Source organism: Tympanuchus pallidicinctus, unplaced genomic scaffold, assembly GCF_026119805.1.
Source record: "Tympanuchus pallidicinctus isolate F22 unplaced genomic scaffold, pur_lepc_1.0 scaffold3, whole genome shotgun sequence".
Classification (NCBI taxonomy): domain Eukaryota; kingdom Metazoa; phylum Chordata; class Aves; order Galliformes; family Phasianidae; genus Tympanuchus; species Tympanuchus pallidicinctus.
Genome location: NW_026294747.1, coordinates 20,642,511 through 20,654,491, shown reverse-complemented (window position 1 = coordinate 20,654,491; position 11,981 = coordinate 20,642,511).

Genomic DNA, 11,981 nt, shown 5'->3' with positions numbered 1-11,981 from the left:
AGCATATGTGACTGAGGACATAGAAAATTGTCTATGCAGACTTTTCACCAAAGGTGCTTTTATATCAGTAGCCTAAGTTGCCTGCACCATAACGGTGTAATCCATGAGCAGTGCTGTCAGCCACTTGGTCTGTTTTGTCTGCATTCAATTTCAATCACCTTTTTTCATCCGTGAGCTTTGACTGGACACAGGAAAGAGAAACAGAGCTGTTCCTCTGATTATTGCCGACAGTGACTGATTGTTTTGTGTTCTCTAAACTCTCCTTGAAGAATCCTAGCAAATGAAGAAACATGTGTAGACATTTTCAAAAAGATACCGCAGTACTTATTTAGGCAGTGCCCAGCTTTTCATACCTTCAGGGAAAAGACTAAGGAAATTGATAGTGGAGGAGAGTGGAGAGAGAAGGAGCTAATTATTCTGATTGAAGAGATGGGGGAGGCTTCTCTTGGAGACTGAAGAGGCGTGCAATGTGATTGAAGGTATTCTGTCATTACCTGAGGACTGAAAGGCACAAAATAGCTGGAACCCACTCTGAGCTGTCTTCACACAGAATGAGTCCAATTTCACCTCTGCTTTTGCAAGCCTTTATTATATTCACAAGAGATATACTCAACACAGTTACTTGCTGTTAATGCTAAGTAAACATCTATAAATATTCATCTAGTATTTCAACACTGTGCTATAATTTCTAATGTAAGTGAAATTAAATATGAAATGAAGCATAAATATCCATGGATGATATAAAATATTTTCCACAGACATGATTACACTCCTCTGGACAGTTTTTCAGCCACCTAGACAAATACACTTCTTTAGCAAGAGGGAAAGCTTTTCCCTGTCAGTTAATGTTCCTGTGGTTAATTCCTCTGCATCCACAGGACCGAGCAGCTTTGTGTAGCATAGTGAATGTTCCTTCTGTAATCTTTGATACTGCCAGAGATAAAACAGGTTTTATTTGCATGATCTTTCACTTGAGATTCTGTTCACAACCAGCAGCTGGGTACTTTTCTGCGTATCATATTATCGCTCCAGGCTGTTCAGAGGCCAATATTTCAAAACCATAAATGCAGATCCCACTCTGGTCTTTCCCTTACGAGCAGCTGAGCAGCAACTTTTGCTGCTAGTGGAATATAATTTGAGCTATTGATTTTGATCATCAGAGTAGCAATGGTAGCTGGTACATAGAAAGCTCCCATGTTAACTAACCAGGAAGATGAAGTCAACATCAAGTTTGTGTAAATTGGGAAGAGGACTGAGGATGAGATGCAGAATTGCTTTTGATGGATTTTTTTTTTCCTTTAAATTACTGTGAAGCAACAACAAAAAATGCAATAGAGAAACTTTGTTATATAAGAAGCAGCTCAGTTTTTACTATAGCAAGAGCTTAAAGCTGAGTGGAATGGTTCTGTTGCTTTAACAAAATTCTTTTAACTTTTCTTGATAATAACAGAGAAGTTTATTTGGAGTTAGTCTTTGATGTTGATATCTTGCACTTGGCCTCACATTTCTCTGATGACACAAGGGATGGCACGTAGTCTCAGTGAGTTCTTCCAAGACCCCTGAGCTGAGACCAACTGTGGGGTGTAGTGCTTTGGACACACAAGTACAGTCATAGGCTGCATCCCTGCCCAGGGGTCAAGAGGGTCAAGGGGGCAGAACTTGGTTTTGCATCTACTCATTGCTGACTCACTGTCAGGAAAAAGATAATTTAGTGACAAAGGCCTAATGTGAAAGAAATTGGAGATATTTGTTACCTTTTATGCAAAATGTGGTGGATATCAATACACATTATTGATATTCTTTGAGATCTTCTGAGGAAGGATAGAATGAATGTATGCACTATGCTACTCTGAACTGGTTGGCACTTAGTGCAGTGCTGCATCATGCAAGCACTCATGCTTTTAGCTTACTTGCCTGTTCCCACTTTTATGAGTAAGCATATAGGCACGAAGACAAGAATTGAAGGTACTAGTGGGACACTTTCTGCAGTTCTTCCAAAAATACAGGATCTTTAAGGTTCATCTCATTGGGGTAGTAAAAGGACACTAAATATTTAATATCAAAAAGTTAAATATTATCATAAAAGTGATTTAATATAAATGGCTTTCAGAAAATCCTTATCCATATTTCATAACTGAAATGGGTGGCTGGTTTCTAATGTTTGCATGCAATTAATTTTAATGGGTGCTGCACATTACTTCCAATCCTTTGTCCCATAGAGACCCTGACCCCATCAAGAAAAGCAAAGACAGGACATCAAATGTCAGTGACACAGAGGATGATGCAGCACCCTGTGTATAGACCTGGAAATGACAAGTTGATAGGCTATTGATAGCTCTTGAAGTGTATCGAGAATAATTATTCTATGTATCTAGGGGTAAATGAGGAATGACAGGAACTCCGTAAGGTAAAGATATCTGAAAATATGAATATATATTAGGGACATATAAAACTTCAATTCTGTGTGCCTTTGTAAGGTGTGATCTGGAGTCCATTTAAATAGATGGCAGTCCTCCCACTGATTTTACAGTTTAGAAGAGGTCTTCGGTGAGCTTTATATTATGGGTATCATAACCAGCTTTGTATGGGTGAGACCAAAAGCCATTTCTCAAGTCCTCCAAACTCATTCATTTGCACAAAAATATTTTGTGAAGGAAGAAGCCTCAAGAGGAAGCAGCATGTGTATGTCATGGGTTTTAAGTTGCGGGGTTTCTTGGATGTTCGTATACGTCCCTCCAAATTCCATGAACTAAACACAGTGTAAGGTGTCTGATGACATATGAAATAATAGTTGAGATTTTAAAACTAACCAAACATGTCTCAGACTATTAAACTGGGCAGAGGAATAGCCTGGCACAAATTATCCCAGAAGAAATTTCTGAAAGGGTAAGAGCAAAAACAAACTGCTAATGCAATAGACTTTTTAACACTAAAACTAACTTCACTGAGGGTTTCTGCGTATGGCACTCTCCAGCTTTAATTAGTATCAAGCTTAACTGTCTTCTATTTCAATCCTGAATATTAATTAGTGATGCCCTTGGGGTAATCAACCCTTGTGGATCTCTGAGAAAAATGAACTGCTTAGTAGATTGACCTTGACAGTTCCCAGGGAAGAAGATAAAAATACAGACTGTTCAGCTGTGCTGTACTGGAAGCTTAACTTAGAGTAATCTAGTGTACTGGGAAGCACAAAAGAAGAGGAAAACTTAATGAGGAAGTTATTTATGAAAGACGTCATTTGTTTTTCCACTTAAAAAATGCAAGTCTTTTTTTGCATTCAAGCCCTGAATGGAAGATAAAACACTAAATACCTGAAGTTGCCCAGTACTAACATACCCATTTTATTTAAACATTACTCATCTATTATCTGAGTTCTGGCAAAGTGAAGTTAGAATATCTGAAATTATTTTCAAAAGAGTCCCATACTTCCCATGAGATGCTTCTCTGAAACATATCTCAGTTAATTCAAGTTTACTTGTTGCTTCTTACCAATAAGCAGTTAACGTTTTCAAGAAGCAGAAGAGATTTTGGAACAAATGGAGAGAAATGTTTTGAGTACAACATCAGATTTGGAGTCAGGAAATTCTATACCCAGCACTCTCACGTTTGGTTGTTGCCACAAATTCTTCTTTATTGGGTTCTTCCTCTTTGTCATTAGTTATGCAAACTCGAACAGAAAAAATGTGTCTGCTTGCTTTTCCTGTTTAGAAATGAGGAATAATAATCTCAATTGTCTGGGATACTACATGATGCTCAGAATACAAAGGACAACAGCTTAAAAAAATTCCTTTCCCTTCACAACATTTTGTATCAAACTTCATTGCTTCTCCTTCATACAGTTTGTTATCAAATGATTTACCCTTAGATAGATGTGTTATGCTGTTTCCCACTTTCTTGTTCTCTAAGGGCATCTTACAGCATGGAGCAGCTCCTCTGTCCTTCCTGTGCCATTCAAACCTACTGATGCCCCAGCTAAGAATGTCTCTCTGAACAAGACCCAAAGCTGTCATTCAAATATATCAATGCTTTTCAGATTTAATTTCCCAAAAGCGATAAGAAGATGTGAAAGAGTCATTATTGTGAAACCATAGGTTTGTATTAAAAAGCACATTTGAAGTTAGATAAGCTGAAAAAAAAAAATAACAACCACAAAAAAACCTTCAGGCAATGAAGGAATCTCAGTCTTACACTAAAAAGAGAAAAGATAAGTAATGATGTGCTCTTGGCACACAGCTAGGTGGTCTGGATTTTTTTTTATTATTATTGTGGGCTAAAAATAAGATAACATCATGATGTGTATTCCCTAATAGAGATTGCTAACATAGGACACACAGTGATGTTGAAGGGTAGATAACAGCATTCTAAACTGTAAAATTCATTGATGTTATCTTACCCCTCTAAAAGAGTCAAACAAAAGATTTCTGGTATATAATACTTAGACAAAATTTGATGCTAATTGAGGTGTTAGCTTTTTTTGATATGGTGGAGGCTCACAGTCACAGTTTATCGGGACACTGGCACAGCAGACTATCAGGTGCCTAGAAGAGCCTCTGCTGAAAGAGAGAGGCTGTTTGTGATGCATGGCCCACTCAAGTAGAAACCACTGTGTAACTGCCAGCAAGAGAATAGACTAGTGTCTCCTTCTTTTAATGTTTCCTGCAAATATCATATGTGTTCAGTGAGGCTTGTTGGCAGTAACAGGAATGTCTGCTCCTGAATGGGCCAGAGGCTTGACAAGTCAGAGCTCAGGTCAGCCTGTGGCATTGTGAGGCTGCAGAATTGCACAAAGAGCGTGAAACAGCTTTACAGAGGTGCAGGGGGTGCATCAGGAACCAGAAGACAGGCAGTGGCACAGGCTGCATGTTGCTGGGCTTAGCAGATAGCCTTTGTAAAGCAGGCAGGCTGCTGCCACTGGAGCTGTGCTGTCAGTGGTTTCTCCTGTTGAGGCAATTGATGGTAACTCCTCACCAGTAGCCTGTGTCACTGACAGTTCAGAGATAAAATTCTGCCTACTGAGGGCTCACCAACATTCAGCTCTTCGTGGCTCTATGTCCACATTCATGGAACTGCAAATTGCAGCCTATTTTTCCCCCATAAATTTACTGCATCAGAAAGAGACATTTTACTGCAGCAAAGATTGCTTGGGTGAAGTGTAAGTGAGTCTAAATGGAGATCTATGCTACCATAACTAAGCTATTTGTGGTATCTATGTTAGGTTGTTTCAAAGCCGGATCAAGTTTTGCGGACTACAAACATCCCTGCCATATCATCAGAATCAGAGGCAGCATATCAGAATGTATAGAACATTCTGGCATGTTGTTTTTACTATGCTGTACCACTGAATGGCTGCCAGATTCAGACTTAATGTTAGCCCATTCCATTGCATAAAGTTAATACATTAGAAATAATCTAAATAGACTGGCTGAGAGAATGTAATTAACATTTTAGACTGCATTTTCAATTTTCTTTGCTTCTTAGTGTTATACATCTTCCTATGTGCAAGTGTTTTTGGAAAGAAGTTGCATTTTTTTGTGTGATGTGGTTACAGGGAGTCCAAAACCACTGAAATCCCTCATGGAAATGCTTTTGGCATATAAACAAATATAACATTTTCCGACAGAGCCATCCAGACTGCTAAAACTGACAACACTCTGAGAAGGATGTGGGGCCTGAGGCACCAGAGGCTGTTGAAAACGTATTAGTAGAGCAGTGAGACTGGCTCATGACTAAAAAGCCAAGTTTTGCATGGGCACAATTCCACTCATTGATTGACTTGTGCCTGCCTGAGTAAAACTTAAGAATGAAATGCCTAGGGACTGCAAGAAAATGAGAGAGTATCTAAATTTAGCTAGTGCTATTGCATCTCCTTATTTGAATGAGCATTTTATGTTTGATTCATTCAGAAACTAATGTGCATTTTGCTTAAAATCTGCAGGAAATAAGGTGAAAGCCCTAGCGACTTTCTCTTAAAGTTCCATTTCCTTTAATTCCTTCATGGCAAAGGTCCAATTTGCTACATATTATAGCAATCACTTCTGTGAAACTTGCTGGTGTTTGGCTGTAGTTAAAGTAGACCTATATTTTACAAGATCATTGGCAAGCATTTGCATTTACAATGCATTTATAAAGTTTGGACTTGAAGCAACAGAAAACAGAGGGTGTGGGAGGCTTCCATGGAGCTGCAGCACATTCTTTGAGACAGATTGGGCTCAGTGTCAGCCATGGGTGTGCAGTGCCGCCCTGCAGTATGTCTGTTACCAGGAAAGTCCAGGACTGCAAGCTCTTGCATGGATTTAATGCATTGTGCACCTAGAGCAGGATTGTAATTTCATGCCAGCTGAATCTGTCTTTCATCCTGTTCCTAAAAACTACAATTACTTTCAGGATACGGGATTTCTCTGAAACTGGCTGTATCAGCCTTTCTATAATTCCTGATTACCATCTTGGAAGTTTTTCAGGGCGGTGCTTATATGGGTACTGGGGGATTCTGTAATGAGGTAGATGGCTTCTCCATTAAACATAGACGCATTAGAAAAATGCCAAGCCATCAGTTTCAAACCACGAGGTTAAGGAGTCCTAGTATACCATAAGACTCCCTCAGTTTAAAACATCATTTGGGACAACACATACAGGCAGGCTGGCTGCTTCCATACTACATTCTGGCAAGTTAACAATTAGTAAATTGGTGCTGCTAATTACAGTGTTCATTAAGCAATCCCAAGTGACAGGTTTATCCTTGCCATCCATATCACTGAAACAGTCTGAATAAGATTTCATGCACTAGTGGAAGCAATGGCACTTCCAGTGTCTCACATGCAGATATAGTATGGTATCATACACGATATTCAGCCTCCCATGTCAAGTATTACATCTCCATCTGGGATTACTTCCTGGACTCACTTCAAAGAGGAGAGCTGTGTTCTTCTTCTGTAGAAAAACTACTTTATTTTCCTTGTTAATATCTACGTATTTTGCCCAGAGAATAAAGATGTTTAGTTTCTTTGGGATGATACCATTAATAATGCATAGGACTTGCAAAGAAACAGTGATTTACATTCTGAAGTATTAATAACCCATAAGAATTTCTATCATCATAATCTCAGAAATAGAATTCAGAAAGGATGTACTAGGCTCCATGTAATCAATCCTTTCCATTTTTATTTCTAGATGGCTGTAACTAGTGGTACAAGGCACATAACCTAAGCTGTTAATGGTTGTTTAAAGGATGCCCTACTGACTCCTGCTCCTCAAGGCATCAAGTAACATTTTTGGAGTTCTAGAATTCCGGTACACAGTTATCTCATCTCCCCAAGAAAGCCAAATACAAAAGGCCTTTTTTCTCCAGGATTCTGCACTGTGTCTCTCTGCCTTGTTTATTCAATATCTTTCTTCATATTTAAGTTGAAAATCCTCTAACTTCTCTACGCTTTTATCTCTTCAGCTCTGTTTTTCCTGCCCTCACCCACTTTACTTTCAAGGCTTTGTTTAGAAGCACAGGCAATATGGGCTGTAGTGTTGACTGAATTACTTCAGAGTGAAAGGAACAAAACATCCTTGCCTTAGTTTTCCAACCAATAAAAAGGGGAAATTGTCAGCTAAAAGGCACTGCATACAGACTAGTGTGATACCTCTTTCATAGATCTCCATAAATATTCAGATAAATTGTTTCTGTTACTATGCTAGCATAGTTTGTTTAATCCCTTGGATGTTCTTAGGACATTGAGTTGTTGGAGCTGGTCCAGAATAGGGCCACAAAGATGATCAGAGCAGCACATCCTCTATCAGGAGGCTGAAGGAACTGAGGCTCTTCAGCCTGGAGAAGAGAAGGCTCTGGGAGAACCTTCCACTGGCCTTCCAGTACCTGAAGGGTGTCTACAGGAAAGCTGGGGAAGGACTTTTTACAAGGGCAGGTAATGACAAGACAAAGGGAAATGGCTTTAAAGTAGAAGAGGGTAGATTTAGACTGGATATTAGGAAGAAAATCTTTACTGTGAGGGTGGATCAGGGTGCCCAGCAGAGCTGTGGATTCCCCCCTTCATGCAGGCATTCAAGGCCAGGCTGGATGGGACTTTGAGCAACCTGGTCTAGAGGGAGGTGTCCCTGCCTATAGCAGAGGAGTTGGAACTAGATGATCTTATAAGTCCCTTCCAATCCAAACCATTCTATAATTCTGTGGGTCTATGACTTTTCAATCAGAAAAGCTCTTTGTGATGCACCAACATGAGTGATGTGACACTACGCTAAAAGTGTTCTCTGATTCCATGATTCTATTATGATGATTTCAATAAAACTGTGATTGACGATGCACTGCGTGGATTAATCTATGGGACACAGACAGTGCTTTTCTTTTCATATATTAAGGTGCCTTTATTTTTCAAAAGAAAAAGCCATCTGTTTTCAAGCACTCTGTGCACCATTCACACTCCTTGAAACCCAGACTACTTATTGCAATGATATACAAGCTATAAAAGTGAACAGTGTGGAGTCAAAGTTCCTTTTGAACATATTGTAAAATGAACTTTTAACTAAATCTCTCACATGATGCCTAAAAGAAGTTGTGCAAACAGCTATTCCATTTAGAAGATTGTGTACAGGCTCATAGCTGAACTCTGGCAAGTATCATATGAATACTTATATAAATAATTCTGGAAGGATAACCAAAATGTAACTCTATCTAAGTAGAAGGTTAATCAAAACTATGAAAGCTTCTTTTTCTTTGATTCCTTACAGCACACTCCTGCAATGTTCTAGCTCTTTTTTAGACTCTTCCGGAAGCTGATGTAAAGCTCTTGAAGTTTCATCAGGAAACGATGAACACTCCTGTCAACTATGTTCATTATAAGACATTGACTAGAACAATTACTCTAGTGTCTCAGCGTGCTCCTGAGCAGTCACAGAGAGCTACAGACAGGTAGCTGTAATCAATTGCTCTGTGATAGAAGTGTATGGTATTAGAGTATGGTTTGGCAATGAGTGCTGAACACTTTGAGTTCAGCAGGTGAATGGTACAGGTCTTGTGCTGAGCTGCTCTCTGAACAACGTGGAGGAACCAAAGATTCTCAGCATGGTGACTTCCAGAGGAGACTCTCACGGTTTGGCCAGGACAGCATGTCTTGATGAGAGGAGACTTTTTTCCCCTAGAGTTTCAAAGTGCTTGCCCCCCACAACCATTTTCCTTTAATTGGCTTTTTTTCTTAGCGTTTAAGATGAACTTCTACTCCCCTCTTAGCAGATTTTTAATTATCCTAATGCCACATGAGCTGCAGCTGAGATGGAGATTCCAGCCATTTTTGAGTCACATCTGCAGATCTTTTAGGTATAATCTCTATGGTAACTGACCCATGTTAGTTGGAAGGAAAAAAATCTCAGAACTAAAGGTTAATTGATGTTTCATTTACACGTTTTATGCAGTCCCACTATTGCAAATCAAGTATCTAATTAGAATGAAATTATTAACAAACAGAGCTTCTGTTTTGTTACTTGAAGAACTACTTCAAATATTTTAGAAATAGTGACTCCTTTTTTATACACTTTCTTGGATGCAAAATCCTGGCTAGTTCTTTTTCTAAAGGCAGAAGGAAGATACTTGTCACCACAGAGGGATATCATTTACTTATTATATAAAAGAAAAGACATATATCCCTGTCATATCCCATTTGTGTGATCATTGTCCTAGGAGGTCATATAGGATAATTTTAGAAGTATCTAATATTTAATTCTTTAATGTGAGGAAAAAGCAACTAACTAAACAAACTCATACACAGAAATTCTCCAAAATTCTCATGACAAGTCAAAATACATGATGATTTTACAGAGGTTTGGAAGTTCTTTTGGTGCTCAAATTGTACCCCACTCATGAAATCTGATTATTTGTGATACACTGGTCTGCAAATGACTGAGCCATTAAAATAGCTCAGATGTTAAAAATGTAAAGCAGAAATGTCTGATTTTTCCATCAGGAGGTTCCTTAGATTCACCCAAGTGAGAAAGCCAAGAGAATTTCAATGAAAAAATATCAAGTGTGTTGACTTGCAATATTTGCTAGCTCTGGAAAAAACTTTAAGAGGAACTATCAAACTGAAGAAAAGTATATGTATATGTATAGCTTTTTTTAGTTTTCATAGTTTTTCCACTGTTATGGACTTCACAGACATTTCTGTGATGAAATATTTGTTCTAATTCATTGAGACAGCTGGAAATTGTAGATAATAACCACATAAAATCAACCTCAAGGTGAGACTGCCTTATCTGGATGATCGGTTTAATTTATCCATCATGCACTTTTGAGTTGTACTGCTCATGAAAACAGACTCTTCCTTTCATTTCAGTATCTCCACCTTATTATTAAGATATTTGAGATTGATCTTTTTGCTTTCCATGGACCCAATATAATCTCCTTAGGGGAAAAAAAAAGGTAATATTATTTTGCATTTATACTGAACAAAGTGGCTCTCTGGGAGTACCTCTTTTGATATCCTTCACAATAAGCATGAAAATTCCTAGTAACTTTTCATTATTTTATTTATTGTGTTGAAAGAAGCATCTCCATTGTTCTCTTGCAATTAAAATTCTTTCAACAATTCTTGCAGAACTCCAGGGATCTCCCTTTTCTCTTGGATCTCAGCATAGTGAACTAATCTACATTCAAAAAAAGTTAGAGACGTAATTACTCGATAACCTTTAAAAGGTTGATTATATTCTTAACGCAATCACCCATGTTTTGTAGATCCTATTTCGAAGACTTCTGGCTTCTCTTACAGACTGTTTCCTTTTCTCCATACTCACTAATTTTGTGATCTGAACAGAAAGGTTAGACTTTTGGGTGCCTTGGGTGAAAATTCATGACCTATGACTTCTGACTGTAACATTTGGTATTTCTCATTTTGCTTTGATTGTTGTTTGGGAATTGAATCTTAGAACCTATGAGTAATATTCTGAGCACAGGAACTCTGCTTAAATTGAATGAAAAAATCACAGCTAGGGATGCTTAGGACTACTACTTTTATAAATGTAAAATATTTGCCATTTGTCTGTAACTCAGTAAAAGCAGGAATATTATGATACATTCAGGTGCTTAAAAAATATTTTCTTCCAGCATACATTCATATAAAATGTCACAAAATGTCACCTTGGAGTTGTGTATTTATTGCCTTTCTGTACTTCCAAATTAAATCTGTTCATCCAACAAATGCAAAAAATGTTCTACTTTAAAACCAAATCTTAGATTTAATAGTCTCATGCTTGCTTGCATGCTACTAACCAGAAGGACTCTACCTTTTTTTGTACAGCGATATTATTGATGACCTGTGTGCTAGCTTCTTCACAGACTGTTTCACTCCTGCAAAATTACTATGAATAAAATGTAAATAACAGTTGCAGTTTGCACAATCAGCAAAATGATGCATATCTGTGTTAGGAGTACAGAAATGTAGAACTGGAACACAAATTAAGCATGTTCTAATTTGCACGATAATTAATATTCATACTAGTATTTACATAATAACAGCACGTGTTTTGAAAGTCAAAAAATGAAGGGTGAAATACATCTTAGGAATACTGTACAGTCCTTCCTACTAGTTTTGGTATCTCAGTGTGTTAGTACTTAAATGTTTAAATGTTTTAGATGACTAAACATGTAAAGGTGGGTTAGCTGAGAGCTTTAGAAACATCACAATCTTATCAACATAATACGATGTATGCAGACATAGTGTATAATTTAATACAGTCAGAAGACAGAATATAGGTAAAATGCTTGATTACTAGAAAATACACTACAGTAAAATAGAGCTTGATCACGTGTCAACTGGATAAATATTATGGTATGATCTGCCCAGCTGACTCATCTTAGAGGTGGTGGAGACGTCCGTTAGCTATCATTTGAGCATTCTGAACTGGCTGACCCACCAGTCACCAAGGTCACTGAACTCAGGCCCAGCAAAAAACTGAGTTCTCCTACAAGTGAACACTACATGGTTTCATAA